At 46.1% G+C, this 12557-nt stretch overlaps 1 protein-coding gene across 4 annotated transcripts in view; it reads right to left on the minus strand.

Annotated features, from left to right (window-relative positions):
• The window catches only part of C7H11orf54 (chromosome 7 C11orf54 homolog), a 37981-nt gene that overhangs the window by 25251 nt on the left and 173 nt on the right, over window positions 1-12557 (minus strand). The window contains exon 1 of one of the 4 annotated variants that reach the window (XR_010841376.1): window positions 7419-7448. The exons of the other annotated variants lie outside the window; for them this stretch is intronic. The gene's annotated coding sequence lies outside the window, so the exon portion shown is untranslated. Of the gene's footprint in view, window positions 1-7418; window positions 7449-12557 lie in introns of those variants that run through there. 4 annotated transcript variants of the gene reach the window in all.

Genomic DNA, 12557 nt, shown 5'->3' on the forward strand with positions numbered 1-12557 from the left:
ACAAGGAATAAAGACACAACTGTTAAGGCTGTTTCTAAGAACACTTTTGGAGTTCTCATTAAAATTGTTAATGAAATACCTCATTAATGTGAATAATCTCTGATATACCATTACTTAGTAAGTGAAAGACAGTCCTTCAACATCACTTGAAATACTCTTCCAAAAAATTTTTTTTTAATTTTCCAAAGATTCAGTTTTCTTAGATACTGGATTTCTAATTTTGATGATAATATCAAATAACACATCCTCCACAAACATACATTTAAGACCTGACATTTCTTTAGTATTTTATCAAATAATACTTTATTACCCTTTATTTACTTAATATGCGTAATTTGGTCTCCCAAAGAAAATATAAAGTGTTGATAATGGGCCCCAAACCCTATATAATCATATTTAGATGATCTCAAATATATTTTCTTTTTTTGGCTGTGCACTGCGGCTTGCAGGATATTAGTTCCCTGACCAGGGATCAAACCCTGGCCCTTGCCAGTGAAAGTGAAGCACGGAGTCCTAACCATTGGACGGCCAGGGAATTCCCGAAAATATATTTTCAAATTGAATAAGCTCTAATTGTTTAGGAATGAGTCATTTTAACTTTTTTGAAATAATTTCAGATGGACAGAAAATACATACAAATAATCTCATATACGCTTCACCTAGATTTTCCAAGTGTTGACATCTTATATTTTCTTTCTTTCTTTTTCTTTTTCTTTTTTTTTTTTTTTTGGCCGCTCTGTGAGGCAAGCAGAATCCTAGTTCCCAGACCAGGGGTGGAACCTGTGCCCCCTACAGTGTTAGCGTTGAGTCTTTAACCACTGGACCACGAGGGAAGGCCCATCATCTTATATTTTCTTTATGAGAAACCAGCAAGTACTAATTAAGAACATGTAAAAATCTGCTCAGTGAATACCATGTTTATTTAAAATGAAGATAATAAAAGCACTCTAGATATTTCTACTTATAGTAGGAATAATAAAGACTCAAGTTTAAATTAAATACAATCCTAATGATCTCAGGTGGCCTTGGCCTGCAGTGGCTTGAAGCAAGATCTCGTTCCCCAGTGAAGTCAGGCCATGGCAGTGAGACCACTGAATCTGTTAGACCTGAACGGTCTCCGAGGGATCCCAGCTCGCCCAAGAACCGCCAAGAGTCGAGAGTCGTTGCAACACGCAAGAGGTTTATTACGAGCCGGTGCACCGGGGTTCCTTGGTCCTCACGCAGGAGGCTGAAGAGGAACCCCTAAAAGCGGAATTACACACATTTTATAGGTTTTATTTTTTCATTATGCAAAGTGTGGATATATCGAGGGTTTTTTTCTGATTGGTTTGTTTGTTCCGGACGGACTGGAGTGGGAACTTGGCTCTAGTTCCTTGATTGGTTAGCTATCGGATGCCTAATTTACATTTTCGTGTTTTGTGGTTTTTCTTGGAAGGGTGTAACCAGATGTTTCTTGGAATTGTTTTCCCTAGGTGGGGGTTGAGTCACAAGGGTTATGATAATCCCTTCATTTCCCCCCTTTTTCTTTTGTAACTAATTTCAATCATGAAATTTCAGTTTCTTTCTGCAAGCTTTGATATTGTTGTCTTAGCATTAACACTTGTACTGTGCTGACACGCTGCCTGATAAAGGCTATCAAGCGATTTAAAATGCATGGTCCAAAAGTTAAGAGCAGCAACAAAATAATGAGGGGTCCTAATAAGGTGGAAATTAAAGTAGTAAGCCAGGGAGATTTATCAAACCTTGGAACCATCCTTTTTGATTTTCCCTTTCTTGTTGCCTTTTGTCCAGGCGCTCCCTAAGCCTGTCCATAGTTTTGGTGATAGCCCCAGAATGATCAATATAAAAACAGCACTCTTCTTTTAGTGCGGCACATAGTCCACCTTCCTTAAGGAACAGCAGGTCTAGTCCCCTCCTGTTCTGCATTACCACTTCTGAGAGCGAGGTGAGTCATTCTTTTAACTGAGTTATGGAACCTTCTAATGCCCGGAGGTCGATATCTACAGCCTGTCTTAAGTTAGCACAGTAGTGAGGTTGTTGGATGAGGGCTGTTGCACCTGTTCCTACCCCGTCTGCCATTCCTAGTCCTAGGAGTACAGCCAGGGTGAGGGTTACGGGCTCTCTCTTAAATCTCCTTTTGCCTTCATATTCGTCTAGAAAGGATGAATCCGAATGATAGATGAGTCTGGGGACCAGCTGGACTAACACACAAAAGTCGGTTGAAGCATTGAGGACCTCTAGAGAAATGCAAGGGGTCAGTCTTGTGCTACATGCCCACCATCCATCCTGAGGAGGGAGGAGATATCCTGAGCCCTGTGGGAGGCTTGAATTGGTACAGAGATGTCAATGGGACGGGGTGGGGCGGGGGGAGGCGTTCCTACTCATGTACCGTTTCCTGATACTGAAGACAGGGTCAATTTACTATTTCCTTCTGGTTTCCATCGACATTGATCTGGAGAGTTGACATTACTAAAATTAGAACTATATCCTATAGCATCATAATAAGGGGGAGGAGCAGCATAGCAAAGCCAACATGATTTGGTAGCCTCTGGATTTGTGGCATTTAGGACCCCAAAAGCCGCCTGGACCAACGAGAGCATTCGGTCCCGGGGGGTTTTGGGTTTGATTATTATTTCTCTTGGTCTAGAAGTCTGGTTTTTTTATCCCTGGTAGCATTGTGGGGGGGGCCAAGGGTAGCAGAGAGTGCCCAATCTCAGGATTGGGGCCCATGGGAACGGGAGTAGGGGTTTCGATCTTTAACTTGATGGTCATTAGCAACCCATCATCATACCCATCTTTATAAAACCTGATACCCCATGAATGGCCACTTATCCAGTTTTTGTTTTTCTTCCCCGGTTCACTAAAAGAAATTTTAAGGGGATGGCACCAGTTTGAACATTCGGGCACAACAGTTCGGGGATCTTCATGATGAGTGTAATTGGCCATTACCTTGATAAAGTCCCAGCTAGAGGTGGGTTTCCAGTAGGTGTCCCCTGTGGTTTCACATCCCCAGCTTTGGCAATAGAAACTTTCTGTTCCCCCACATCCATAATTCAGGGATCGGTGACGATGGAACCCAGGGCATACATAAAAGGGGAGGGCCCTGAGCCTGCTTCTTCGATATGAGTTATGACAACCTATCCCGGAGTAGTCGCCCCTGTTTAAGGTCACGGAAGGGACAGTGTTTTGATCGTAATGTTCTTCTAGATCCCAATAAGGGGCTCCTATGGCTAATTTACAAACGTCGGGGAAGAGGTCTGGCCACCAGGTCCAAGGGGCAGCGGTATGGCTAACAGACCATATTATATCTCCAGTTTGGGAAATTACCTGCCAGGTTAAGCGCTGGGGCAGGTGAGGACTAAAGTTACTCACAGCCAGTAGGGGTAACAAAGTCAGAGTTATGAGTCTGATGATCACAGGAGCTTGAGCTTGAGCGGGTTGCTGGTCTTTTGGGCCCGCCATTCCGATGATGATGCAGACGCTGGTGCAGCTTTTACGTGTGAGGCGTGAATCCAAGCAGCGATGCGGTCTACCTTTATAGCCGTGGGGGTGGTGAGCAGGACGATGTATGGTCCTTTCCACCGAGGCTCTAGTGTCTGGGTTCGGTGCCGACGGACGTACACGGAATCTCCGACTTGGAAGGGATGAGCCTCTGCTGGTGTTCCGGGTGGGTAAGCCTCTGCCAGCTGGGACCACACCTCCTTTTGGACCAACTGGAGTCCCAACAGCCTAGCATATAAGTCAGTGTTATTCTGGCAGTCAAGACTTATTCTTTCCCCTAGCGTGAGAAGGGGAGGTGGGGCCCCGTATAGTATTTCAAATGGAGTGAGATGATAGCGGGAGGGGGTATTTCTAGCCCTGAACAGGGCTAAGGGAAGGAGCACCGTCCAATCTGTACCGCCAGTCTCTATGGACAATTTAGTTAGGGTCTCTTTTAGAGTTCTATTCATTCTTTCTACCTGTCCTGAACTCTGGGGTCTATAGGCACAATGTAACTTCCAATCAGTCCCCAGGTATTTGGCCACACCCTGACTTACCTGGGCGACGAAGGCAGGACCATTATCGGACCCTATTACCTTTGGTGCCCCGAACCAGGGGAAAATTTCTTCTAAGATCTTCTTGGCTACCACAGTAGCTGAGAAGGTATCTATGAAAACTAGGAGATACCTGTTACCATACCTTCCAGGGCGTATTTCAGTGAAGTCGACCTCCCAATAGGCTCCTGGGCGGTCTCCTCTGAGCCTTTTCCCGCTCTCAAGTTTTCCTTTATGGGAGTTTACCTGTTGGCATGGAATGCACTCCCGTGCAATCTGTTCAGTTAATTTGGTTAGTCCAGGGGTATCATAACCTGTCTTGTGTAGTAAGGATACCATCTTTTTGGTTCCCAAGTGTGTCCATCTGTGAATCTGTTGTAGCATGGATTTTGCTTGTTGAGGAGACAATGTTTCTTTGGTTATGGCTGGGGTGGTTATTCCCCTGTCATTTGGTTCCCCAGGACTCTTGTCCAATAGTTCTAGTACGATTTCCCCTAGCGCCACTTCTCGTGCCACCCTATCTGCCATGTTGTTGCCCCTTGTCACCGGGGTATTGTCCTTCTGGTGCCCGGGGCAATGAATGATGCTGACTTTAGTGGGGAGCATGAGGGCAGCTAGCAGGGCCACTATTTCTTCTTTGTTTTTAATTTCTTTGCCCGCCGAGGTGAGCAACCCTCTTTGTTGGTAGATGGCCCCGTGGACGTGGGCGGTAGCAAATGCGTACCTACTGTCCATATAGATGTTTACCTTTTTGTTTTCTGCTAGTTCCAATGCCCTGGTCATGGCAATTTGTTCAGCCCGCTGGGCCGATGTCCCTTGCGGTAATGCGGCTGCCCAGATGACCTCTTTCCCATCTACCACAGCTGCTCCCGCCCGACGCTTACCTTCTTCTAGGAAACTGCTTCTATCGGTAAACCAGGTAATGTTGGCATCGGGGAGAGGCTGATCCATCAAGTCTGGCCTGCTACCGTGTGCTGCAGCCAGTACTTCCTGACAATCATGGATGACGGTGGTGCCTTCCAGGTCGGGGTCAGGCAGCAAGGTGGCCGGGTTAAGTCCTGTGGCTGATGTAAACTTAATACGGTCTGAATTTAACAGCAGGGCTTGGTAGTGAGTCATTCTGGCATTTGTTAGCCACCTGTCGAGTGGCTGACGAATCACACTTTCTAATGGATGGGGGGCTGTTATCGTTAAGTTCTGTCCCAAAGTCAATTTGTCAGCATCTTTGACCAAAGCGGCCACGGCGGCGATTATTTTTAAGCAGGCGGGCCATCCTGCTGCCACAGGATCCAATTTCTTTGATAGGTACGCAACCGGGCGATTCCAGGGGCCCAGTTTCTGAGTTAGTACTCCCTTTGCGATACCTTTATTCTCGGCCACGTACAGATGGAAAGGCTTAGTTACATCTGGTAGCCCCAAAGCCGGGGCTGATAGTAGGGCTCGTTTAATTTGGTCAAAAGCCCGTTGTTCTTTATCACCCCAAGCGAAAGGGATGCCGTTCTTGGTCAGGGGATACAAAGGGGCTGCTAATTCAGCAAACCCTGGAATCCATAGCCTACAGAATCCGGCCATCCCCAAAAATTCCCTAACCTGTTTGGGACTCTTGGGGGCCGGTATCTGGGCAACGGTGTCTTTCCTGCTTTCCGAGAGCCATCTCTGTCCTCCTTTTAACAAGTACCCCAGGTAACTGACCTGTCGTTGACATATTTGTGCTTTCTTTGCTGAAGCCCGATATCCCAATGTCTCAAGTTCTATTAACAGCCTCTCAGTTCCCCTGATGCAGTCTTCTTGGGTCTCAGCAGCTAAAAGAATGTCATCAACATATTGAAGTAGAGTTACCTGAGGATTGGATTCTCTATAAGATGCCAAATCCTGGTGGAGAGCCTCGTCGAAAATGGTGGGGGAGTTCTTGAATCCTTGTGGCAGGTGAGTCCAGGTCAGCTGGCCTGACATCCCAGAAGCTGGATCCTTCCACTCGAATGCAAAGTAGGGCTGGCTGAGAGAGGAGAGTCTCAGGCAGAAGAAAGCATCTTTAAGATCCAAAACAGTGTACCAAGTGTGCTGAGGTGGAAGAGTACTTAAGAGATTGTAGGGGTTGGGCACCATGGGGTGGAGGTCCGCCACCCGCTTATTCACCTCACGTAGGTCTTGTACCAGCCGGTAATCATTAGTTCCTGGCTTTTTAACTGGTAAAAGAGGGGTATTCCATGCAGATTGGCACCTTACCAGGATCCGTAATTCCAGCAACCTTTGTATGTGAGGACGAATGCCATCCCGGGCTTCTTTGCTCATAGGGTACTGGCAGACTGTCACCGGGGTGGTGGTTGCTTTGAGTTCTACCACCACGGGGGGGCGATATTTTGCCATTCCCATACCAGCAGTTTCTGCCCAAGCCTGTGGAAACCTGGTCACCCAATCCTGCATATCAACTTGTGGAGGCGAGGGCACTTCATATAACCTATGTTCATCTTCCAGCTTCATAGTCAAAATTTGGAGTAATCTCCCTTGGTTGTCAGTTATGGTGGGCCCTTCTGGTTGAAAGTGGATTTGGGCCCCCACCTTAGAGAGTAATTCCCTGCCTAGCAGAGGGTATGGGCACTCAGGTATGACCAAGAATGAGTGGGTTACTTGTCCCACCCCAAGGTCTACTGTCCTTCGTGTGGTCCATGAGTACTGCTTATTTCCTGTAGCCCCCTGGACCCATGACCTTTTAGTTGAGAGGGGGCCTTTTGGGTGGAGGAGGACTGAGTACTGAGCTCCGGTGTCTACCAAGAACTGGACGGGTTCCCCCTCCACTTTAAGAGTTACCCTGGGCTCGGGGAGAGGGTCCGAGCCCTGACTTCCCTAATCTTCCTCTTCCAGGGTTAAAATTTTGTCTCTGGTTGGTTTTCCCCCGTTCTTCTTTTTAGGGCATTCTCTTACCCAGTGACCTTTTTCTTTACAGTAAGCACATTGATCCTCGTCTAATGGTCGCCTTTTATCCATTGTCCGCCCTTCCTGTCTATTCCTGTCTCTAATATTTCTTCCTCTGACTACAGTGGCCAGTATCTTACTCAAATTTCTCTGTTGCCGCTTGTCCCGCCTTAATTCACGGGCCTCTTGCTCCTTCTGCTTTCTTTCTTCCCTTTCCTCTTCTGTTTCCCTCTTATTATATACTTTATCTGCCTCTTTTACTAAGTCCTGAAGTGAGAAACCTTGTAGGCCATCCAGCCTTTGTAACTTCTTTCTAATGTCAGGGGCCGCCTGGTCAATAAAGGCCATTGCTATGGTGGCCTTATGTTCCTCAGAAGTTGGATCAGAAGGAGTGAACCGTCTAAAAGCCTCCATCAAGAGTTCTAGGAACACGGTTGGCGACTCCTGGGGCCCTTGAGTTACCTCTCTTACCTTGGCCAAATTCGTGGGGCGCCTGGCCGCTCCCTGGAGACCCGCCACCAGAGCCTGGCGATACATCTTCAGGTGCTCCTTACCTTCTGGGGTATTGAAGTCCCAATTCGGCCTCACGAGTGGAAAACCAGCATCAATCTCGTTAGGCAACTGGGTAGGTTGCCCATTGGCGCCTAACACATTCTTTCTAGCCTCCAAGAGAACCCGTTGCCTCTCCTCAGTTGTGAGGAGAGTTTGGAGGAGCTGTTGACAATCGTCCCAGGTGGGTTGGTGGGAGAAGACAAGAGACTCTATTAAAGCAGTGAGAGCCTGTGGATTTTCAGAGAAAGTAGGGTTATGCATCTTCCAGTTATAAAGATCTGCAGAGGAAAAGGACCAGTATTGGAGGGGCCTATTCCCATGGTTATTGGGGGGGGCATATTCTCTAAGGGGTAGAGCGGTAGAATCCGGGGAAATAGCCCTCTGGCTTCTGGTGCCCGCCGAGGGACCCCCCCCCCCCCGCCACAACAGGTGGCCCTATTGGTGCGGAGGGTTGTGGAGCTGGGGGATCGGGAGGCGGTATGGGGTCTAGGGCTGGAGGGTAAGGTGGTGGTGGGGGATCGAGGAGAAGCAGATCGGACTGCAGGTCTGGATATATCGCCTTTGGTGGGTCCGGGGCTGCAGATGACTTCTCGGTGTCTGGGGCTTTTTTCAGGGCCAGTACTTCCGACCGTGCTGGTGCGCATGCAGACATGCCTGTTGAGGGAACAAAGGGCCGGACCCACGGAGGCGGGGAGAGAACCAGATCTTCCCAGACCAGTATATATGGTATCTGGTCTGGGTGTCCGTGGGGTCCTGTGTTAAAGACCCTAGACTTGACTAGCCTGACCTGATCTAACAGAAAGGATCCCTCGGGTGGCCACCCTGTCTGAAATGTAGGCCACTCAGAGGTACACAGCATTTGCCATCTCCCTTTCCTTACTTCTACCGAAAGGTTGTGGGCCCTAGCCCTAACTTCGGTCCAGTGACTTAGGGTGAGAGAGAGAGGAGTCGTCATAGTTTGTCCCATTATCGTCCGTCAGGAGAAAGATAGAGCACAGGAGAACAATAAAATTTCAGAAGACACACATTAATATTGCCGCCGCGAGCTCGTTTTAAAACTGAAACCAACTCAGATTCAGATGGCAGTTTGTATATCCTGCCAGGACCGGGTGAAGGGGAGACAAAATTTGTCTCTCCTTCCAGATGGACCACCAGGGCGTCCCCCAGGGTCCGTGGACACCAGCTATTGGCACGTCTGCCTAGCCAGGAGTCCAATACAGATTTCACAGCGAGCCGGTTCGCACGGCTTCTTTCTGATGGCGGCTTACAGAGGACAGAAGACAGACAGACATTTAGGCCTACCTGATACCTCCGACTCCCGATGTTCTTGTGACCCGGGGGCGAGTGGGGATCCCGGACGAGCCCCCAAATGTTAGACCTGAAAGGTCTCCGAGGGATCCCAGCTCGCCCAAGAACCGCCAAGAGTCGAGAGTCGTTGCAACACGCAAGAGGTTTATTACGAGCCGGTGCACCGGGGTTCCTTGGTCCTCACGCAGGAGGCCGAAAAGGAACCCCTAAAAGCGGAATTACACACATTTTGTAGGTTTTATTTTTTCATTATGCAAAGTGTGGATATATCGAGGGTTTTTTTCTGATTGGTTTGTTTGTTCCGGACGGACTGGAGTGGGAACTGGGCTCTAGTTCCTTGATTGGTTAGCTATAGGATGCCTAATTTACATTTTCGTGTTTTGTGGTTTTTCTCGGAAGGGTGTAACCAGATGCTTCTTGGAATTGTTTTCCCTAGGTGGGGGTTGAGTCACAAGGGTTATGATAATCCCTTCAAATCCTAGCCATTATACCACGAGGGCCAGTGGCTAGTGACAAGGCTCCTGGCTTGTCTTATTTGTAAAAATTAATTTCAACAAAGATGGAAATTAGTGAAACAAGTGAAGTGTTTATTAGGAGGGAAAAAAGTACGTGTGAATAGACACACATGGGTGGACTAAGAGAGTTGTGTTTTCATGGTAGTTTAAATCACTTATATGGGGCATTTCTTGCAGGTTTCCTCTGGCCAATGTCTTGCTTTGCCTGGCTCTGAGTCCGTATTTGGTATAACTCAGGGTTCTCCTCTGTATGTGCGCACATCTCTTAATGCAGAGACCTATGGGAAGGTTGACATCACCTACTATGGGGTGGTGCCCCCTCCCTTCCCCACACCCCCAGCCTTTCTGCACCTGTATAGTTGGGAAGATCTCCTTGATGTTGAGAATGAGAAATATGTGGTCTCTTTATCTTTTTTCTGGGTGGGATTCAGCTCCTCTCAGCTCCTGGTATTATCTTATCTTGGAGTAGCTGTCCACACAGGACAGATTTCAGCTGCTCAGCCTGGGGCCCATCTATATCTCCTGCATCACTAATTTTACACCCTTTACTATCTTTCAAAGGTCAGGTTTTTATTTTCTTTCCCCACCAAAACAGAAACAAATTCCTACCCTAGGAGGCTACAGCCTGAATAAGGGGTTTAGAAATGCAAGCCAAAAGCCCAGAAGGCAGCCTGGTAGTGTGTATAAGAGTGTTTCTGTGTGAGTGAGAGATAGGGAAGAGGAGGTTGGAGTTGGATGAGAGAAAAGGGTTAGAAAAGTTCTAATACAAATCCAGAGTGGCTCTAGGAGGACAGGTTTGGGCCACATGGAGGCAAACAACATTCACTCTCCAGATTCCACTGCTGGGAGTCAGTGGCCCAGAAGTAGGGTCTAGAGAAGGGAAGAATGGAAGATAGGAGGGAGAAGGATAAATGGAGCTGCAGAAGCAATGCCTAAAGGGGTAGACCAAGTATGGCCAATAACTATTGACAAACTGCATTCTGTAAACCAGACAGTATGTTAGACACTTTACAGACATTCCTTCAAAACCTCACACAATGACATATTATCTTTCTCATTTTATAAGAGGAAATAGGCCAGAGAGAATATATTATTTACTCCAGATCACTCAGCTATTAAGTGGCAGAAACAGAATTCAAAACCAAATCTAGCCCACTGTAAACCCAGAACTCATCACATTATACCTTGCCATTAACTGGTGAGGGAATGATACAATTTAGCTCACGATAAGAGAAAGTTTGTATAGAGCAACCATATAGCACTCAGTATACCTGTGGTCATCTGTTTGCTTTGTTTCTGTCCCTTAGACTGTGATCTCTTTGAAGATAGGACTGTATTTCTCATATTTGTCTTCCAAGTACCTAGCATACAATGGTTACCAGTTCAGCCTTAGTTTTTTTTATTGAACACTTATGACATTCCAGACTCATAAGGTTCTGGGACACGGCTGGCTTCATGGATGTGCAACTAGTGAAGTTACACAGGACCATGTGCTCAGAATAGCACGTGGTTTATGCTCCATTGCCACCATCTTTAAATTCTTAACTTTAGGGACTTCCCTGGTGGTCCAGTGGTTAAGACTGCACGCTCCCAATGCAGGAGGCCCAGGTTCAATCCCTGGTCAGGGAACTAGATCCCGCATACCATAACTAAGAGCCTGCATGCCACAATGAAGACCCCATGTGCTGTAACGAAGACCTGGCACAGACAACTAAATAAATAAAATAAATATTTTTTAAAATTCTTAACTTTATAGTTGAACTTTTAAGATGGATAGGACAATGGAACATGCTTAGGATCAGAGGAGAGAGGGTCTATGTGCATGTCCACCACCACTCCTTGCTTCCCATTCACAAAAAGTGTTTAAGTCCTGTGAGCATAGAATGTTGGTGGATGCACAGTCCAAGGGAGTTCATGGAGACTCAAATTCCCTGGATTCCATAGTGTCGGTAGAATATGCACGCATGGAGAAGTAAAATAAATACAGGGGTGCTAGTTTTGTGCAGTATCCAGTGTTCTAGTAAGAACAAAATACATATGCCTACATAGTACGAATTGTGAAATTTCAGTAATTCTGCATACAAGCTAAATGTTCTTATGTTTGTAGTTAAAACTGGTATTGCAGAATAGAGTGGCAAATCTCATGCTAATGAGTTCAACTCAATTTTTCTTTACTTAGAGTGACAATAAATAGCAAATTAATGCTATTATTTAATAATAGTATAATTAGTGATTAATTAATAAATCAATAAAATAGAATGATTGTCATTAATAATAGCAAATTAATGCTATTAATTAAAACATCATGACAAGTGGAAAGAGATACTACAGAAAAAAGGAGACAGCTTATAGTTTAGTACCTTTAATGGCACTGTCCCCTTGCATTTTGAACAAGGGGCCCTGCATTTTCATTTCATAGAGACTCACAAATTACATAGGCAGGCATGTTATGGAACATGGCAGTGAATAAGACATGCAATCCCTGTTCTGGAGCTTACGGTACTTCATAATGCCTAGAAGACTAGACTGTCTGTGCCTGGAATTGTTCAACATTTAGAGCAAAATTGAGTAAAGAGGCTAGATTACCTTACAGGTCTGTCCAATCCGAAGATGACACTAACCACAGATTAAGACTAGACGGCTTTCCTGGTTTTATCATATGTATATGATACAAGAGGTCTGAAAGTGGACAAATCGAGCCAGCTCATTCCTTTTTGTAACTACTTTGGGGAAAAAAACACCTAAAATACCAAAACTAAACTAGTTTAAACTTTTATCTTAACATTCATTAATCATTCAGGGAACTAAGGGAGAAAATAAACAAAAAAATTCGCCGCTGGTATCTCTTGTGATAAGTTAACCAATCCCTGGGAGGCTGACACTTAGCTCTGAGTGAAAGAGTAGTTAACAAAAGTCCGAAGGGGAGAGGGGACCTGGATGTACTACGGGGTAACTCTGGCTTCCAGTACAAAGGTTACACATTTTGAGTCTCGGTCAAAGCATGATCGTCTTATAATTTAACGCAGAGAACATTCTGAAGGCAAAAGTAGACATAATATGACAAAACACACCTGGCACCGTACACACACGCACACCCCCGTACACACTCGAGATCAGATTTTGGGAAGTCAGAGGACAGCTCAGCAAAGGCGAGACCACTGGAAGCAAAGCAGGTGGAGTGCCTGTTTTCTTGCTGTTCACAGTCATTCCGTTAACCTGACCCCACAATTTATTT

Source organism: Kogia breviceps, chromosome 7, assembly GCF_026419965.1.
Source record: "Kogia breviceps isolate mKogBre1 chromosome 7, mKogBre1 haplotype 1, whole genome shotgun sequence".
Taxonomy (NCBI): domain Eukaryota; kingdom Metazoa; phylum Chordata; class Mammalia; order Artiodactyla; family Physeteridae; genus Kogia; species Kogia breviceps.